At 34.3% G+C, this 20,909-nt stretch overlaps 1 protein-coding gene across 2 annotated transcripts in view; it reads right to left on the reverse strand.

Annotated features, from left to right (window-relative positions):
* Window positions 1–20,909, reverse strand: part of LOC118192660 (uncharacterized) — a 229,533-nt gene that overhangs the window by 68,442 nt on the left and 140,182 nt on the right. The window lies entirely within an intron of this gene.

The raw sequence follows: 20,909 nt of genomic DNA on the forward strand, positions 1-20,909 counted from the left end.
CTCCCTCCCGTATACTGCCTTAGGGTGGATCACATAAATAATAGTAATAAAACATAATAGGGAAAAAAAAAAAAAAAAAAAAATCAAATGAATAAATTACTACATAGGTATAAAGTTTACTTACAGAACAAAATTGTCTTCTTAATTGCTTGCACTATTGCTATTAGAAACATTACTGTCATCAATTATGACTGTTGCTGCGACTGTACTTTCAATTCGTTGTTCTGGCTTTTTTAAAACACTGTTAGTTTTGTCTGAATTGTTTGTTTTTTCGTTTCATCATAAATTTCAGGTTAGGAAGGTAAGACCTTCGCCTTTTTTTTTTTACTTTCATAAATCTTTTAAAGTTTGGATCCATGGCTTTCAACTTTCAAGCTGATTTAGCACTAAAATATTCAGATAAATTCTCTGAGCTAATGTTTTTTTGGCTCAATTTCCTCACCTGTTAGTTCTCTATACTGTTGTTTTAGCAATAGTTCAAGATCTTCAAATTCATATTTCAAAAGAAGATCTTTTGCGAATGTAACATTATTTTTATTAATTGTTTGAAAATTGTTCTCATTCGAAAATATTAAAATTCATCTATGTCACCGACTAGATGGTGAATCCTGGCGAACAAGCTGGCTGCATGGTGATTTTCCCCATGTGTAAAGTGAAAACAAGCCAGTTTTCCTTAAAAAGTGTTCCATGAAGGCATATCTTCACTTAGGCAGACAGCCCTCGAGTGCTTTTCCACAATCAAACAAACCTATGTTCCGCCTGAATGGCAAAGTGAAGCAATATACAGTGTTGCCAAATAAAATAAAGGCGCCAAATTCAAATCTCTTGCTTAGATACTTACTTTAATTTTTTGGGGTAAGAATTGCTGTCAGGGTGTGTTCTTCACAAATGGCATAAAGTCGGTCGAACAGTTTGCAAGGTCAACAAAAATCTGTATTACAAAATTTCTACTGCAATAAATAACGGAACTCCATTTTTCCTTATTAGTATTAAGTTTTCTAAATGGCATCAAGATTATTGATAATCACTTATACAAATCAGCTTTAGATGGCGGACAGTCCTAACAATAACCAATTACAGTTTGCTGATGATGAGAAAAATTCTGAGTAAAATACATGTTATTGTTCCCCCTTCTTTCTTCCTTTTTTTCTCCTCTTTTGTTTTTCTTTTTTTTTTCTTTTTTTTTTTTTTAAATTTTAATATTAGCAATCCATGATCACTCATAATTTTTTTTTTGTCACAAGAAGTTACTTCTTCTATTTGTTAACCATACTTTCTTTTCCTGATAATGATAATATTGACAATAAATAAAATTAAAAGCAATGTTAGATTTTTATTAAAAAAGAGTCTTTTTTTCAATAAAAATGTTTACTGAGAAGTGAGAAAGATGCTGTACATTTCTTCCAAGACAGACTTATTTTTACCTGACACTTGTATATGCAAAACTGGCTGTTAAAGAAACCTACATATCAATGAAAACATCTGGAGATGCAGTGTAAAAGATAGTATATAAAATAGAAGCACATATTTCCACAACTGGTTCAATGGCTTCGAATACTATTCGTAACATCTCAGTGAATTATTTGCTGTCCCACCACTTAAATCGCAGAGGAACTGACGTCGATTTAAGTGGTGGGAGAAGTAACTCGGCCTCTACAAAAAATACAACTGAATAAAATAGTTTTAATGAGAGAAGTGTATTTTCGCATTAAATACAACAGTTTTAACGTAGAAAAGAACGCTTTTTGGAATGGCGCCAAATATCGGCACTAGTGCTGGTTTTCTGGTAATTCAAAATCGAGTCTGTTTCCCAATGCATTTTTAAAATTTAATCTGATTGGATCTTCTCAATTTAGTAATCGAGGTCTATGCATTTTGAATTACTGGAATTTTAAGTGCAGTTAATCGATCGTTGGTTTCCATTAGCTGGCTGGTTCTAAATTATCGTTCTTCTCTTACTTCCACAGAGAAGTATGTTTAAAATAACATTGTTGTGTAGCGAATTTAATATAATTGATTCATAAAAATCAAAATTTTAATTTGTAATTATTCAAAATATGAGCTACACAACAAGTTTCGTTATATTCTTTTATTTGGCTTATTAATTCTAGTGTAATCTATTTCGGCTATTCGAGTTTACGCGAACTGCGTCTTCAATCTTCTACGATCAGACAATGGATTTAGGTGAATTTTCTTGTAATAAATTCAGTTTTTCATGTCAAAAATTAATTTGATTTCTTAGTATTTAATATCATTAGTTGCAGAAAAATTAGCTCTTTAATTTGACATAACTTTCGTTTTCATAACTTTAATTGCATTTTAGTTATGAGCCTTAATTAGTAGATTTTTTTCCGTTTTCATGGTGATTTCTCTTGTGGGGGAAGTTTTTACCCTTTTCCGGTAAAATAGTCGCTTTTTTTCGAGTTTCAGCGTTCCCTCGTTGGGATGGCTTGCAGGGTTGTTGAAATTCCAAGTTTCCCCTCTTCTTTAGGCGTGGTCATTTGGCGACGTCATGGCGATTTAGAATTTCCGTTGAGGTTTCAAAGTGGTGGATTTGGCGAGTTTGCTAACATGAAGGAATGCTGTAGTTGCAACTGGTTTAACTTTTGGCGAGGAGGAAGTTGTGCCAAGTTGGAGTTCCGGCGCGCTCCCTTTTAACGGGTTGTTTTGGGGGACGAGGTGACTTTTTGACACTCCTTTTGCACTTTTGAATTGCTTTCTGATGCGGTCCGAGGCGACAGCTGATTCCGCCGAAAAAATGGATATTGGCTCAGATGGAACTACGGGCCTCTTGGCTAAGCGCTTTGAGCGCGGGCCGTAGGTATGAGCATCTATGTCTTCGCAAAAATTCAAAATTCCTTCTTCAATTTATTTTCTTTCGTGTGTGTTTGTGTATTTCAAGAAAAAATTTAAAGCAGAAAACGATCTATGAAAAATGATGCGTGCTCCCAGTTCTCAACTGTCTGATTGTCGCTATACTCTGAAATGGAGCGTAAAATTACCACCGTTGCTTTTGGACCCCCTTTAGATCTTGACTCGTCGTTTCCCGCTGAAGATGTCCAGAAAATTGTCTGAAAATTAGTTCCTCTTAATCTCCTCGTATCTCCAATCCGGGACTGTATGCACTTATTGGCCGTTTTAGATCCTCATTAGTTCACCATAATCTCCTCGTATCTCCACATCCGGAACTGTATTTCACTTATCTTACCGTATTGGAACCTCATTTGTTCATCCTAAAATCTATTAGAACTCTCGGCGACCGTAATGACTCCATACATTCGACGAACATTTTTTTCCATTCAACAGGCTGCCAGCGTTCCTCATAAGCTTCAATGGACATTTTTTTTTTTTTTTTTTTTTGACTTTTTCTGCTACTCAGCAAACAGATAAGTTCTTTTTTTTTTTTTTTTAATTTTTGGTTAGTTAAATATTATAGATTTCTGCAATTAAAACGATTGAATTAACTTAATTTGTTGAACCTTAAATTTTTTGTAGTTGACATTTATCATAACTCTATAGAAATCATTTTTCTTTGGTGTATCGATTTAGTAAAAGCATTAAATTGAATAAAGATTTAAAACCTTATTAAAATTATTGTAACTTAACTTAATAGTTAAGAGAAAGAAGTTCTTCATGAAATTATTTAATTAAATTTTTTTTTTGTTTGAGTTACTCATTGGTGAGGATGATTAGTAATAGTGCCTGTATTAGAGCATTCTTGCTCCTCTCAGGACGAACTTGTTTGTAGAAGTGTAAAGGTGTGTCACTACTTAACTTTATCCGGTTAAACCATATTTTATTATTCAAAAGAAAGAAAAAAAAATAAAATAAATGATAAAAACTATTATGTGCAATAATAGCATTTAAATGATGGTATTGAGTGCAATATTATGCAATATTTTTTTTGTATTGATCAATTCTGTGTGAAGTGGAAAGTGTAACTTGTTAAATTTTTTTTATTATTATTTTTCTCCCCGGGGAGGGTACTGTTCTTAAATTTATAGTTTATTTTTGGTATGTTTTACCAGATTTGAAATAGTATATTTAATAGAAACTACAAGGATGTTACTCAGAGGAATCTACAAGGATGTTACTGAGAAATAATTGCTCAGAAATGTTGGATGTGTAAAACAATAGTACAACTTTTGTTGAATATATTTTGATTTTTTTTAACTAATGGATATATATATAATTTGCTTTAATAGTTAAATAAATAAGTTTTTCTAGATCAATCACGGGTTAAATTTATTTTGTGTGTTCATGATTTTTACCAGTCTTTTACTCAAATTGATTTAAGGGTTAATCCGGAATAAACACAACGCAATGTTAAATTTTTATTGGTACTAGTTTCTTATTGTTGAATTGAATTTTATTTTATTTGGTGTGGTCAACTAGTAGGGTACCTTTTGGTAATTTCAAAATTTCAAAAACGCCACAACAACATTTTGGTTGTGGAGGCTTCTACAAAATCTACTTTATTGGAGGTGATATCTCAGAAAATCTTATCTAGAACCATTATTATCTCCGACTATTGGAAAGCCTACGACCGCTTCGGAAATTAAGGTTTCCAGTATTTGTCAGTGGATCATTCTGAAGCAGGGGCGTAGCTAGAGGGGGGCAAGGGGAGGCATCTGTCCCCGGGTGCAGAATCCAAGGAGCGCCAAACTGATGTTACGACATTTTAGAATTAAATTTTTTCCATCCTTGGCAAGCAGTAAGTGGCACGAAATCTTCAGTTGTCCCTGTGCGCTGAAAACCCTAGCTACGACTCTTTTCTGAAGCTATCCGGTTGGAAGGGACTGTGACGCGTGTGTCTCTTACTGGCGAAATGCACTCTTCAGTAAGGTGCCCTTTGACACACTTGGTACAGGCTGGTGTGGATCGGCAATTCCTGCTCAGGTGACCAAATTCCTAGCAATTGAAGCAGCGTCTGACTCTAAATGGGCATGAGGAGAACCCTATGTATACTTATTTATGCTGTAAAATGCTGTCGGCGTGTTCTGCTGCCACTTCTAAAACACTGCTGCAATTTCCGTCCGAACACGGTTGAGGACGTTCCAGGAAAAAACTTGTCAGAGTCTGTTTTGGAAGGAAATTTTGAAACACCTTTGTTACTTCTTTTATGTGTAATTGGCCAGTCTGCTCTTCTAGGCTCTCCAAGGTTGTGGCGTAGTGAAAGTAGAAAGCATCTGCAGAGAGGATATTTAAATGCTGGGAAATAAATGGAAGGCTGAAATAATTGGGTCAGCAGTTTTCTTCTGCAGTGTACCAATGTACTAGCAGATCATTCTCTGATGTAATAATGACCCCGAAACCAACACTACTGAGGGCATCTGGAGCCCGATTAAGCGGGAGATGAAATTTCTGATTTCTACTTTGCTGAGTTCTGTGGCGTCGCGGGAATCAGGACCAGAAAGGAGAGGTTTCATCTCCGCACTACACAAATTATATTAGAGAGTTGTAGTATGTGCTGCTGTCATCCGACGTTGACATACGTTTTCAGCGTTGTTTTAGGTGACAGCCGTCTTGGATACATTCCTTCTTGGCGTCGAAAAATTCACCAAAATATCACGCGATTGTAAACTTTTATCAAGCTGACAACCAAATAAGCGAATAGATAGACCTGCATTCGACAAGCATGCAATATAAGTTTGAAACCACGGCCATATGATTCACTTTGCACATTCGCTGATGGGAATGAAACACAAAAGTATTTATTTCTGTTAGTGAGGCATCATTCATACAGCACTTTTGCCTATTTCTGCTTTTCAAATTTTGACTTTTAAGTCAACCTCTGACTTCAGTATAACGTTTATTAAAAATGAATAAAGCCTGTAGATTCATGAAATGAAACAATTACATTAACTTCATAAAGTCAATGATTTTTTTATATTTTTAGATCATAATTTGTAGATTTCAGAACAGTTTAAATAATACAGAGATGAAAAGGATATTTGTAGATAAGTTTTACGAGCATTTTCATATACTGAATAAATCTTAAAAGCATTTCCATACATTGAATGAGTCACAAATACAGTTTATACTAGGTAATAAAGACAAAAGACATAATTTAAAAACGAGAAAAATTTCTTTTAACTCAGTGTTATTTTTGATTTTATTCTACTGACTTAAATGGATGATTTAAGACAGTCTCCCCACAATATTGTTGCCGGAACTGGATGTTGTAATATTTATATAGTATAATCATTTGCGTTAGCTGACCTTCGCGGGCAGCTTCCTGCTGTTCTTGAAACACTGCCCATGCGTTGGTGGAGTGGCAAAGCTAAACATGGTGTGATGAAAGTTTCATATCTTTTTAGGAAATTCTAACTTCATCAATTACCTTTTCAATCAAGTCTTGCTGTTCTTTTACTAAAATAAAATTTTAGCATTTTCTGAACCCAGGAGAACTAGCTGGCTAGTAAATCATAAGAATACTAATTTTCTTTCATACTACTGATGGCAGACTAATACCGCATATTTTCAACTCCAATCACTTACTATAATTAGAAAGCAAGGATCTATCTATCCTATATCTGTATCTCTATTTGCATCTCTCTGCCTCTCCCTATATTTGCAATAGCCCTTTTATTCCTCATTTTAATTTGGATACTTCATCTTTCTATCCTGAAAACAATAACTATTAAAATTATATCAATCAAAATTACGTTATTTTAAAATTAATCCGCATCACATAACTTTATGTAACGCCCACTGCATATATCTTTTATCCAGTCATAGATTAAGATTTCTATTAAAGAACTGAAACCCTTCTTTTAAACTACGCACTTTTCTGCTTTGTCTGCTTCATGCTAGAATGCTTTCGCTTACCTCTCTTTCTATTATCTATCGTATGTAAATCTGAAAGAATGTTATGAAGATTGGGTGAATACTGCGCCCATGACGATGCGTGAATAAGAATATGTGTCTCAAGAATTAATTGTCCTGCAATAAATTATATAAAAGCTGTCTGGTTGCAAGTGTCCTCATTCTATTTATGCAATAAACCTCTCCAATTCTATTACAGCTACCTCTCTACCTAATTTACTATATATATATACATATTTGTAAGATAAAAAATATGAAGCTCAAATTAATAATTTAAATTTATCCTTTTAATACTCCATTTTAATTCGGCTATCTCCCTTTTTGTTCTAAATTGTTTATAATAATTTTTCTAGACTGCGTCTTTCAAAATTAATCCGTTTAATCATGCTGCAATGAGATAAGTTCTCAGCCAATCAGATTAAAGAAACGTTTTATTATAAATACCACTGCTACTTTTCCGCATTTCTTTTTTCCCGATTACTGCTGGCAATGTGCGCTTTTTTTGCTATGTTTTTATTCATTGTTTCAAGGTTTGTAAGATAGACGAAACCGTCAGGTGCATCTCGCCCCCAAGATGACGTTTGATATAGAATGTCTAAAGAAAACTTAAGGGTTGAAAAAAGAAATTGTGTCTTATTATTTTCAGACACGACTTCTGGTTTTCTTCGTAATGTATCTCTAACAATGCAGTAAAGCCTCTGCAAGCTATTACACCGCAAAGAGCCATCACCAATCCATTGTGGCTACCTATCCAATCATCCTGTTACAAAAATATATATGATTTGGAGATGTTTACTGCATCGTTAGAATGATGACTCATTAGCACAACTTGGATATGTTGGTAGCGTTGTAGCTAGAAGATGGATGCATAGAAATGCAGAGACTCGCAGACAAGCCGAATTTAAATAATATTTCTTTTAGTGTGGTTAAACAATTTATGGCCACAAGTAATTTGGCACACATTAATCGTGCTTGTTCTAGAATGTAACATTTACATTTCTGATACTTTTGCGGTAAAAACAGAACGGCGCAGCAGCAATTCAGCTAGATGGTTGTAGTGGACTGACGATGGTTTATTAAGAAGATGGTAACTTGAGGAAGTTGTTATTGCGTAGATGGAGGGATGACACTTGCAGACAGACGTAGCCGTAGATTCATCACATTAATTTTTATTATAAGAAAACACAGCTCTTTGGAAGCAGTATCTGATTCACATATCATTACGGGTGCAATATGCGCATCACAATTTTTGAAGTCCTTCGCCATCTTCACATAATGGACAACACACCGAAACGAGCAGCGACGCATGTTAACCTGAGTGAAGGAAAGCAGAAAGTGCATGGTTATCAAGTATGGTGGCTTAGTTTAAGAGAAAGGTTTCGGTTTGGAATTGAAATCCTATTCAGGGATTGGATAAAATTTAACTGCATTGCTGCTTTATGTATTAATTTTGAAATGACACAGTTTAGATCGATATGTTATAAACAATTACTATATAAGGACAGAAAGGGGAAATGTCAAAATTAAAATGAAGAATTAAGGGGCTATTGCTTATTTAAATTATAATTTTGATTGAAACATTACATATATATATGTGATGTACCAGCTTTTGTCAGGAATAAAAAGATTGTTGAAGAATCATAAATGTAGTCGTAGCTTAAATTATCAGACGATAAGTTTAAAAACAGGATCCATTTATTATTGGACAGGAGAAATACAGGTTACAAAATCATATTTCCGGAGTAAATAAAAAAGAATTACTAATAGCTTTTTGTATGAAGTTTACTGCATCATGACATTTAAGAAAAACCCCCGATATTCTTTTGCGAGTCCTTTTATAGCCTCTGGAAAGGCGGAGCTTCCAAGAAATGACGTCAGCCAATCCAGTTCGCTTTAAATATTTCCAGAACATTCTATAACTGTACGTGTAGAAAAGGTGTGAAAAACAACTTGACTACGGGGCTGTGGATTTAATTCCACGTACTTTCAAATAAGAGAACGCCGCCATTAAAAATGAAAAGAACATACAGTTAGAATTTTAAGTGTATTCTTGACTATGGAATTTTATTATTACAAATATATATATATATATAAGCTCTTTCACTCTCTCTCTCTCTTTAGATATATAAATATATAATTTTGTCCTTTTTAATGTGCTATGTTTGTCATTTAAGTCCCCTCTTCAGAAATATTAACCACCACGTATTTTACTTCTTCCGGTTTTCAAGCGGTAAAATTAAAAGGAAAAGAGGGGTAAATATGCGAGTAAATAAGGTATACATCAAAGATCAGGACTTTACTTTGCATCAAACTACGAGATTAAGCGCTCTAGAAGGTAACGTTTCTTCACTGATTACATGGTTGTGCTTGAAAACAATTAGAAATTATCTTCTTTGCTGCTTTACTCAGCAATTTTTTTTCTATTATTGGTCCTCTCCATTTTTATGTATTTTTATAATATTTTATACGCGTTCTGGAAAATAATTTTCTTTCCGCAGGAAAATTGATAGTAATAAATAAAATAATACCTAAAATAATAAATGAAGGACCATCTTAATAAAGAGACGAAACAATAATTATCAACACAACTTTTATTTACTTATTTTAATAGGACAAAAATATTGCACTTCGACCGTTCAGATCATAGCTTAATAGCTGTAAGACATCATAAATCGGCATGCTCGCAATAAAAGGTGCAAATCCATCAAAAAGCCGAAATCGACTTTTGTATTTAAATGATAGAAATATATATTCATACAAACTTATTATAAGTATACAGTCAAAAGTCGTTAATCCGGACTCGTCGGGACTTCGGCGATTCCGGATTATAGATCATCAGTTTAAATCTGGTAAGATGGCATGCAGAAATTATAAAATTAAAAATATGAAACCGTAATTTATGAGATAAAAAACAATTATGATCTAAAAGGTATCAAAATTTACAAAAAGAAAAAGCTTAATATTTATTTGTTTACTTTATTAAACATTTCTTTCAATGTAAGTTGTTTAAGTTCCTTCGTTTCACATAATTTCCTGTTTAGTTAAAAGTTCCGCTGTTCAAGTACTATAATTGCTGTGTCGAGAATACCGACTAATTTGTCAATCGAAATTTTTTCGTTTTCAATAACCTCTGTCACTTTCTTCGCTATCGGAAGCGAATTATAATGACGAGGAATTTGATTTAAATCATATCAAAGACGGAGTACATCGAGATGAAATACTACATTTAGTAAGGAATTATACAGTGCTAACAGATCAACTTCCAATTCATTGTGCGCCGCGGCGTTAAAGATAAACAAACGTTAAATTTTAGATAAACAAAGGATATGCCTTTATCCATTTTTTGCAGCAATTCCACTTTTTGTTTAATGGACTTCGAAACATACTTTCGCTTTGTAGATCCTTTGCATATTAGCAAATATATATCAGAAATTCTATTTGACATAATCGAAAGTTCAAGCTTACTTTTATAAAATTGCTCTAACAGTCTGCAAAAAATAATAAGCCGAATCCAATTCGAAGATTAAGGAACAACGCAATCTGCAACATTAACTGAATTAGATAATTTTAGCTTAGCTTATAACGTCCGTTATACATTAAACGCGCATTCGTAAACGTATTTTGCGCACGCGCATACGTATATTCGCAGCCGTAAAGGTCTTACGCGCATGCGTCAACGCTACGTATGCGCAGAAAGTTTGTAGCTTTGAGGTCCGGATTATAGATCATTCCGGATTATGGGTGTCCGAATTAACGACTTTTGACTGTATTAAATAAGAACTTTTAAGATTCTTGAATTCCCCTAAAATACAGACCGGCATATAATTATAAAGATGTTTACGACGTACCTTTAAAAGTAGTAAGCTCTGCTGTTATATAATGAAACCAAGTGTTTATTTTTTAAAAACATTAAAAAGGAAAGAAAGCCAGATGATTGCTATCGATGTACAGAGGGTGTTGACATATTTTTAGAATGATTTCAATAAATAATAAAAGTTTCTGGCAATAGCGTATTGTTTGAAATGAGAATTATCGTCTGCTATTTTTAAATCTATTCTTCATTCAAAACGTCGCATGAAAACAAGCTGTGGATTGAAGGATATGTTTTTTGTGCTTTTCGAAGAGAAATATCCCTATCCCACAATTAAAAAACGTTGTAAAATGCACAGTATTAAAATTTCTGAGTGCAAAAGAAGCAACATTATTAATAGAAAAGGGAAAAATCCTCAATTATTACTACATGGAAAGAAGACTCCAAACGAATACTAGAAAAATGTATGTACTATTTCTAAAGTTAAACCGTTGGTAACAAGAGAAAATTCGCCAACGCAGGTATCAGAAATTGATGATCTATAGATATCTTAAAAAACTTTTGCAGCAAAAATAAATAAAATAATAAATTACGATTTACAACTTAAAAAAACTAAAAAACATATTGTTTACCAGCTTTTGCCAAGACTCAGAACAATTTGTAGATGTCTGTGTGAAAACTGTTTAGCAGGAGATATATGGAAATACATGACTCTTGATGAAACATGGGTTTACCCAAATTATTGCAAACAAAAGAAGAAAAAAAAAATTCTTTATTATCGGAAATAAAAAGAAAAAAGTGTACAAATCCCTGGTTACATAAATGCAAAGACAGTTTCAGTAAGGGGTTAATGATTATCGCAGAATTCTCTCACAATGACCCATTAAAAATAAGAAAAATGGGAAAAAATATTAAAAATCAACTCAACGTACTATCAACAGAAAGCTTTACGTCCGACATTTATAGAAAAAATTCAATTTCTTTATTCCAGTGACTTTCAAAGAGCGGAACTTCATCAAGACAAAGCAACAAATCATACTGCGAAAAATACCACTATATTCCTTGAGAAAATGAAGACTCATACATGTATTGCATATATGCATTTTATCTCACTTGTTTTGGTAGCATAAACTAATATCAAACTACCAACACACGTTACGCGAATTATCGCTATGTGCGTACTGAACTACAAAGTTTTAAGAAGGTTTTAAAACAAGCCTTCTTATTAAATCAGAACTGGGACATAAATGCACGACTCGTGTTTACAAATCAGCTAACCACTTGTGGCGATGAAACGTACAGTAGCAGTAGATCCAAATTCAAAGTTGAAATTAAGTTTAATAGCCAAGGGCTGATTTAACGGGAAGTTGGCTCTAAACTAACCGACGTAACAAGTTAAATATAGGCTACTATAGTGTAAAGCTGAATAATACAATATTATGAGCTTGCTAACCAAGTAACGTGACCTTGAGAGGTAGAACATGCTCTGAATTAAACTCCCGAAACCTTCCTTTAAATACTGTTACTTTTTTTCTGACAGCAGTTGTTACGTTATTTTCTTCCTTCACGTTCGTACGGAGTTCGTAGATTTGGAGTGAATAACGACGGCACTTGATGAAGTATCGAAACACACTTTATTTAGACAATATTAATCAGGACAGCTCCAAAATCACATTTTACAGTCGTCGAAGAACTACTATAAACACGCTGGAACAATCAGCGACACTGCATTCAGGCTATCACGGTGAAAACAGCTTCACGGCAAAGCACTAGAGTACAGTTCCCGACTCTCCTCGGTCGTTCTCGGAACTCTACGCACTCTCGAGACTCTCCACGCTACAACTCCCGATGCACTCGACGACACACAGAGCACAACTACCGACTCTTCTGTTCAGTCGTTCCCGGAGGCGTAATGGCAAACCGCACATTGAGTTGATCAATGATAACGAATTTCGCTTACTGTGCATACTCAATGGTGTACCGTTGGCAACTAAGTATAAGCAAAACTACACAAGCCCGGTAGTCATGTTGGTTTTACTGTTTACAATTGCAGTACTACGGAAATTTGTTGCGTGTGCTTCTGTTTCATCTCATTTTGGTATATTTTGTTCATAAGCATTACATTTAATGTCAGTTATTTGGCTTTAATTCAGTAATTTAAACTGGACTTATTCCTTAATTTGTTAAAGTATATACGAATAGAACGTATGGTAAATATTCAACTGCTTTTATTCTTAGAAGTATAATCCATAAGCATTCAACTAACATATCTTGTAATGTTTTCTGTCTTGTAATCCTTCTTAAACGAAAATTTGCGTAGTTTACAATCGATAGTTACACTCTAAATAATGAAGTAACTTTAAATCTAACAAGTTTTAAAACACCAAACTGTTTACGCCCAGATAACACAATATCTACCATACACCGTATTTAGCTTCTTTTAAAATTACGCCAAAGTTGTAATTGCTCTAAATTCTATTTTGGGCATGCGCATTAAGCGAAATTCGTTTAACATTGTTCAACTCAATGTGCGGTTTGCCATTACGCTTCGCAGAGCTTAACGCACTCTCGACGATGCACTAACCGCGATACACCTACGAGACTCTTTCGGTGCACTCGACGACCCACTCGGCACTCGCTGCCCGGCTGTCAACTCGATCGACTCCGCACAGACTAACTCGAGACACTAATTATCTCGCACTGTCTCTCCGCGTACCAGAAGGGTTTATATAGTTTTTGGTTTGTGTTCGAGAACATTATGGGCTAAACCGGTAAGAATTCGTTCCAGAAGATTCTCCATCCGTCCATGGCATATCGCCAATTTTGTCGCCAAATGCGCGATTTCTCGCCAAATATATTCTGTTTTTCCTTACCATTTTATGGCAACCCTAAACCTGCTTTGGGGAAAGCTATCTCACAGCGCCTATACATTTCGTAACAATACTATCACTTCATTTTTACATCTGGAAGGGAGACGGAAAGGAGAAGTGATAGTAAAGATGCAAAATATAAAATAACTGGTTAACGAAAAACAATAGTAACAACCCTGCAATCTTTTCAACGTCCTTCTGCGAAGTCTCCTGATGTTTCACCTTGTGCCTCTGGTCTTTTGAAAAGCGTTCTTTCTACAGTTGATGGCCTCTGGAAAGAGTAGAAGAGGATACGGAAATCAACACCCCAGGAAATTTTATGAAAAGCCCTTCATGGAGATCACGATGCAGATTTACAGTCCTGAAAAGAGGCTGGATGGTCGAACATTAAAACAAAAAATACTGTTTAAATTTTAAACATTAAACAGCTCCGAAATCGTTCTAAATGTGTGTGAACACCCTCTTTTCTGTTTTCAGAATGTTATTGTTATCACAAGTTCTGTTTTTGATAAAGATAGCAGTGTAGAGATAAAGGTATTGAAGGGAATTTTTGAAGTTAAGGTTTTAAACTTTAGTAATATTATTACATGCAGGTTAGTAAAACTCGTCGCTATTAAAAAGTTTCAAAATGTTATTAATGAATACACATTCTCTCTAAATGGCTAAGTTGTAACCAATGTTGTGCTAAATTCTCGATGATAAAGGAAAAATCTTAATGGTAAAAATTTCATATATTGTTACAATAAGGTTTCATTCCAAAATGGAAAACATTTGTTCTTCAGGGTGTTAGAAATCTTCTTTAACCTATTTTCTGCAACAAAATTCTTATTTATATTTTACATTTATTTATATGAATAAACGTTAAATTTATTATTCGAAAAGCAGGATTGAGAATTTAGTATTTCTGTTGTATTGCTTTCTTAACATTTATAATAAATTGTAATTCGATTGATAATTATTTAGCAGTATTTTCATAATGTATATTACCGAAATTACTTACATTAAAAATATCTGCTATGAAAATACTCCAAACGAATCATTCATAATACACTGCCATTTTTAGAAGTATACAATGTTGTTATAGGGAAAGAAAAGTTATTTGAAATTATCTTTCATCTTTGTAACAAAGGCTGTTTTAGAAAAAATGATACATGATGTTTATGGCAACAGACGCATTAAATTACTACTTGTTGACTAAGGAACTTTCAAACGGCAACTCCACTTTATTCATAAAGAGTTTTTTAGATAGCCTTATGCTAATCTTCTGTTGAGATAACGGATTCAGCTTCTCGAATTGAATTTATCTCGCCTTTTCTGGATGTAAAAACAGCTGTGTTCACAAAACGATAAAAGTCGTAGGTGAAGCTGATGAGTCAGATTCAAAATATGCAGAAAATTAAATTTTGTTTTAATGTGAATTTCTGTTGAAGGACGTACACTCTTTTCAGCTTCATAAGCGGTCGACTGAAAAATCTATTTAACATGGGACACAGCTCAACAATACCCCCCCCCCCCCCAATGGCAGGCGTTGGCCGCTACTAAGGCCGGAAGCGGTGGTCACGGGCCATCGTTGCCTCCTACAACGGGGGCAGACAATTGATATCTATGCCTTCTCCGGCATTCGAACCCGGGACCTTCGGTTCGGCAGTCAGAGTCACTAATCACTTCTCCGTCTGGGGGTCGTGATAAAAATTAAAGTACACTTTGCACACATACAAAAACGGGACAGTTATACATCTCCCGTTCCACGGGGCCGATTGACGAAATTTAATTTGCGTTTTTCATGCCTCGAAAGCACGATTTAAGATGTATACATTAGACATTATTTTAACATAGGTATCTTGACACAAAATCGGATTCTGAAATTATATACCAACTGTTTTCCATATTTCGATTCTACGACTCAAATTGTGCCTATATTTAAAATAATGGTAAGTTTGGTCAGAAACTTACCGAGAAATTTAAAATTTTATCTTAAAGCGCTTTTTTAGTTTGCGTCGAGAATAATTCACTTGGCGAAGTTCTTAATTTATGATAACCTATTTTCCTTCCCCTTTGATTGCGCACGAGCGGAAAAAAAAAAGGTGCATTGTTCGTTTTTTCAAATAATGCTTTCGAATAATTTTAACAAAGTTCTTAGACCACATATGGCGTTATTATCGCTTATAACAAATAAACCAACTTTCAAAAACTACCAATATATATATCTTGGAAAATTAAAAAAATAAATAAATAAAAATTTTAAAAATAAAATAATTTTTTGCAGGTATACCTAGAAATACATCTAAAATTACTAAACAATACGAATTAAAAAAATAAATCATAAAATATCTGTGAATTTTATTTGGAGTGAACCGAAATTTCCAAAAAGGGAATCAAGTAAATTTAATTGAAAAAGAGATATTAATAAATATATACCAAATTCAATTGACACTAAGCTAAAATTTTATGAGCTAATTTTTTAAAAAACTGTTGCTGAGATACAGAACATCGCACTTGGCACAATTTGAGTCGTAGAATAGATATATGGGAAAAATTCGGCATGTCATTTCAGAAAAAGTCCAATTTTGTATAAAAATACCTATGTTAGAATAATCCTATACGTATATAAATCTAACATACCATAGCCTAATTCGCTCTTTCCAGACATGAAAAACGTAAATTTCGTCAGTCGGCCCAGTAAAACGGAAGATATAGAACTGACCGACTCCAAGATGAAGAACATGGGAATTCTTATGACACTCAAACATACCAGAATCATCAATGACATGCTATACCTTGGACACTTCCCCAAACCCTGGAAGACAGCTGTTATATCACCCATTCTAAAACCCAGAAAACCACAATCAAAACCTGTGTAATACAAACAAATAAGTCTGCTATCCTCTACCAGCAAGGTAGCTGAATATATAATGCAGCAGCGACTACTCAGCCATGTGAATGGAAACAACCTTCTGATAGCTGAACAACATGGGTTCAGAAAAAAGCACTCAACAGTCCATCAGTTATATCGTGTTACAGAGCTCATATCGAAAGGTCTACAGGACAAGTCAATTACTGCTGCCATCTTTCTGGATGTGGCAAAGGCCTCTGATCGTGTCTGGCTGGAGGACCTCATGCACAAAATCATAAACCTGGATTTCCCAGATTACATCACACGCATCACCTATTCCTATCTTATGGATCGACACTTTGTCGCTCGTGTCAACAACATAATCTCCTCCCACAGGCCCATTAGGGCTGGGGTCCCACAAGGGTCCCTTTACTTCACTCTTTACACGAACGACATCCCACAAACACCGCATACCACCGTAGCTTCGTATGCTGCTGACACAGCAATTCTATCACAAAATGCATCTCACGGCTCAGTTATTCAAACATTACAGAATCACATCCACACACTGGAGTACTGGCTTTTGGCGTGGAAAATTAAGATCAATGTGGGGAAGTCGGATGCGATACTCTTCACAAGGAAGAAGAATATCGACTACAGCATCCATGTCAACATGCTCAATAACCCAATCTCATGGAACAAGCAGTCCCGATATCTTTGTATTACTCTCGATCATTGTCTCTCATGGACCCCACATATCACACAGCTCATTACCAAGTTCCGAGTACGTAAACGTACACTCGCCCCATTAATTGCTCGGAACAGTGTTCTCTCTATTGACAACAAATTACTCATTTACAAAGCCATGCTACGTTCCATTATTACTTATGCCTGCTCTGTCTGGGGATATGCAAGTGATAATCTATTAAAAAGTTGCAAATTTTGCAAAATGTTGTACTGTATGTTGTACAAAAGCAGTGCATTGTCCGTGGTTCCTTAGGAACTCGGCAATCCACAGAGAATTTAACATCCTGAAATTCAAAATTACATTGCAACTCTTGCTGAAAGATTTTTTAATAAAATGCCGCAAGTTCAAAACCCCAGAATTCAGGTATTAAATTACAATTACAATTTAAGGGCGAACAGAAAAAGACCGCTTGTGATGCTGAGAAATCTCTCAGAACTAACTAAATGCCTTTTGAATAAATAAATAAATAAATAAATAAAAACGATAACTCTTTGCTTTTTGCTTATTTTATGGGTATCTTGTATAATTATGCCTTATTTCATGTAATTGTGTTATTTTCCATATATATTGAACTTTATGTTGACCACTATGTATGCTTTTATGTCACCTCATTTGCCATTTTGTGTATTTTCCCCACATTTCTTTGCTGAGTTTGTCAGTTAGATTTAGCTACATACTTATGTCACACAGTAACTTTCATGCAATTACTGGCATTCCTTTTTATGCTTTGCACTGACTCGCTATCGCCTTATTTGCACTTCACTCCGCCTCATCGGTTACAACCGTAGCACACTGGTATCCGTCGACTCATCACTTTATTCGTCTTGGACTTACCTACTGGTTATGCCTATTATTGCCTCATCGTGCTTATAACATGCAACTATTCTTTTCCATCTTCAATTACTTTAGAAGCATCACAAAATCGAAAATCGGGACATAGTTACTCCAGGGTAGCGCCGAAAGCGCGGGTACTTACGTGCGAACAATGTTTGCCTGAGCCGAAACCCCCTTTTGGTGCAAAATGTACGAGTACACAGTTCTATATTTCCCGGTCTACAGGGCCAATTGACAAAATTTAAATCGCGTTTTTCATGTCTCGAAAGAGCGACTTAGGCTATAGTATATTAGATTTATATATAGGATTATTCTAACACAGGTATTTTGATACAAAATCGGACTTTTTCTGAAATGATATGCTTTTTAGAAGTTGTTAAAGCATATCCACATAATGATTCGTGAGAGAAATAAAGAATGAGGAACATTACCACTTTTTACACTTCGTATCTCAAATTAAACAATAAAGATTTTTCGAAAGAGCAAGAAAATTAAAGCATTCAAAAACTGCAAATGAGTAGAAAATTAATAAAAAGTTAATAGAATTTTAAACTTTTAATATCTTTTATAAAGATTTTCTTTTATTTTTTAAAAAAGATTAGAAAAAGGAAGATTAGTAACTGCATGAAGTACCTATATTAAAATTGATTAATTTGTTATCAAGTTGTAAAATTATTTTCTTCCACTTTTGTTAATCTGATAGTCTTTTAATGATAATCAACCCCTGTTTTGTTTGAGTTTATTCGATTCAACTCCTTCAAGTGTCATTAACATTTTCCTGTCTGGCATGCAGTGAATCGTTTGGATGTCGATTTGTTACACAGCCAACTCTATAGAGTCGGCCGTGGATTTGTTAGTTATGACGAAACATGTCAGCTAGATAATATTTCAATAGATTTAAATTCTACTAAGTGCTATAAGTAATATTAATTTCCCTCCCACTTTTACTGCAAAAATCCATTAGTTAGAAAAATACGTTCAGAAATGCAAAGCATAAAAGCAAAAATACTCCTCATTCTCTTCTTCGCCCGCAAATCCCTTAAAGTCACAAATCACCTTTAAAGCCTGAGAAACGCATGCTTGGCGATGTCACCGTGTCATGCGACGATTTGTAGGTGCTTTATTCTTTACCACGATATTTTATTTTAGGCGGCGATGTTTCAAAACTGCAATGCTTTTTCCTTCCTTCCTTTTCTCCCACGACGTTTTCGCCTTGCATTGTTTTTTCCGCGACGTTTTCGTCCGCGATGTTTTCAGCGGACACCAAATTGGCAATAGCAGGTTTTTTTTTATTTAATTATTTATTTTACAGCTTCAGAGATGCTATCAGTCTCGATCTTTACTTTTTTTTTATCCTTATCACTTTTCAAATAAAAAGGTGTTGGCACCGAATATTATCGTAATGCATTACTTTTAAAGAAATACTACAGAAAAGTCAAAAGTCAAAAGGAAAAAAAAGTCATGGCGGCACGAATAAAAGGATGTTGCCAACAAATGTTATCGCCAATTTTAAAGAAATAATATAGCAAATATTTAAAAAAGAGGCAGCACTTAGCATTTTATCAGGTATTGTTAAGATATGTTGTGTTTAAATATTTTATGATTTTGTTGTTAAATTTTACGTGGCGCTAAGTGCAAAGAAAATGATGCTTAATTATAAAAACAAAGTTATTTTAGCAGGAGTGAATCCAAGAGCAGATGAGTAAACTATGAGCTCAACGAGAGCCTAAAATACCCTTACAAATCTTCCGGTGAAACGTTAAAATTTGAATCCTTTCAGATTTCCTTTTCTTTTCTTACTTTTTAATTTTTTTAAATCCGTATAATTATCTACTGCTCGATGTAAAAGCTGTATCCAATTATTTTTTTAAGTTTTGATAATTTCAGCTATTTAACTTGTTCAAAATCGTTCAAAAAGTTGCAAGGATTCTCTGTATTTCAAAGATAAAAGCAAACAGTAAACTTCTTAACCGATGAAACGAATAATTAGTCTTCCAAATTTACAGTCTGGTTTTCATGGACTTGAGGGGTTCTAACCCTCACTAACAGCGACGCAGCCTTGAAAATAGAAGACCTGCCTCACATGGTAACAATGTCAGGAAGCCATATGGTTCCTGGTCCCCACCGACCTGTTTATGAATCATATTTATTAGATCACGTTTGAAGTGGAACAGAAAGTAAGCTCACCACATCTGCTGCGGGAAAATAACGCGCTGTATGATAGAGGATAATAGCTTAGCAAGAGTATAGCTGTATAATGAAATCTACTCCAGCTGCGATATTCAGAAGGCATCAACCTTCTATGCTGAATCAGAAAATCAGTTAACTCAATTCTTTTCAAAATCAGTTCTCCTTCCCCTTGCTGTATTTTATACTATACAGAAAAACGCGCATTTTGCATTCGATTGTCTTCTCTTGGGGGAACATTAATATTTATTTGTCGTTAGGTAAATTCATGCGAACAGAATTTTTAAAAAACGCATGCTTATTGCACATTTCTGCAGAAATGGCAAGATATGGTTTATATAACAAAATATAAGCCGCGTTAGTCGTAAGAAAACATATTAACCCTTTATTTCCCTACGGGATTTTGAAGTCCCATCAATAAAAATCTCTCAATTATATCCCAATGGGACTTTTAAGCTCCAATTTTAAATTAAAAAAAAAAAAAAAAAAAAAAAAAAAGGAGGGGAGTGAAAAACTAACGTTTTTTGAAGTTTAATGTGAGATATTTCTCATGCATAAAAAATATAATAAAAATGTTACCAACTCTTTTTTCAAAAAATAAAGTAATTTGGGACATAGACATACAGGGTTAAGTTCAGTTCACAGTGTAGCCTAAATTCTGTTAAAGAAAAGTTAAGTAGGATTTCTATATGTAATATATACTGATACAGAATCAAGATTTCGAAGATTTTTCTTACATCGACCCCTTCTAAAGAAATGGTTTTCTTATATCGAGTCCCTAATATTTTTCTCTGTAAT

Source organism: Stegodyphus dumicola, chromosome 1 (assembly GCF_044657685.1).
Source record: "Stegodyphus dumicola isolate Sdum_Otavi_A_Nest chromosome 1, ASM4465768v1".
Lineage (NCBI taxonomy): Eukaryota > Metazoa > Arthropoda > Arachnida > Araneae > Eresidae > Stegodyphus > Stegodyphus dumicola.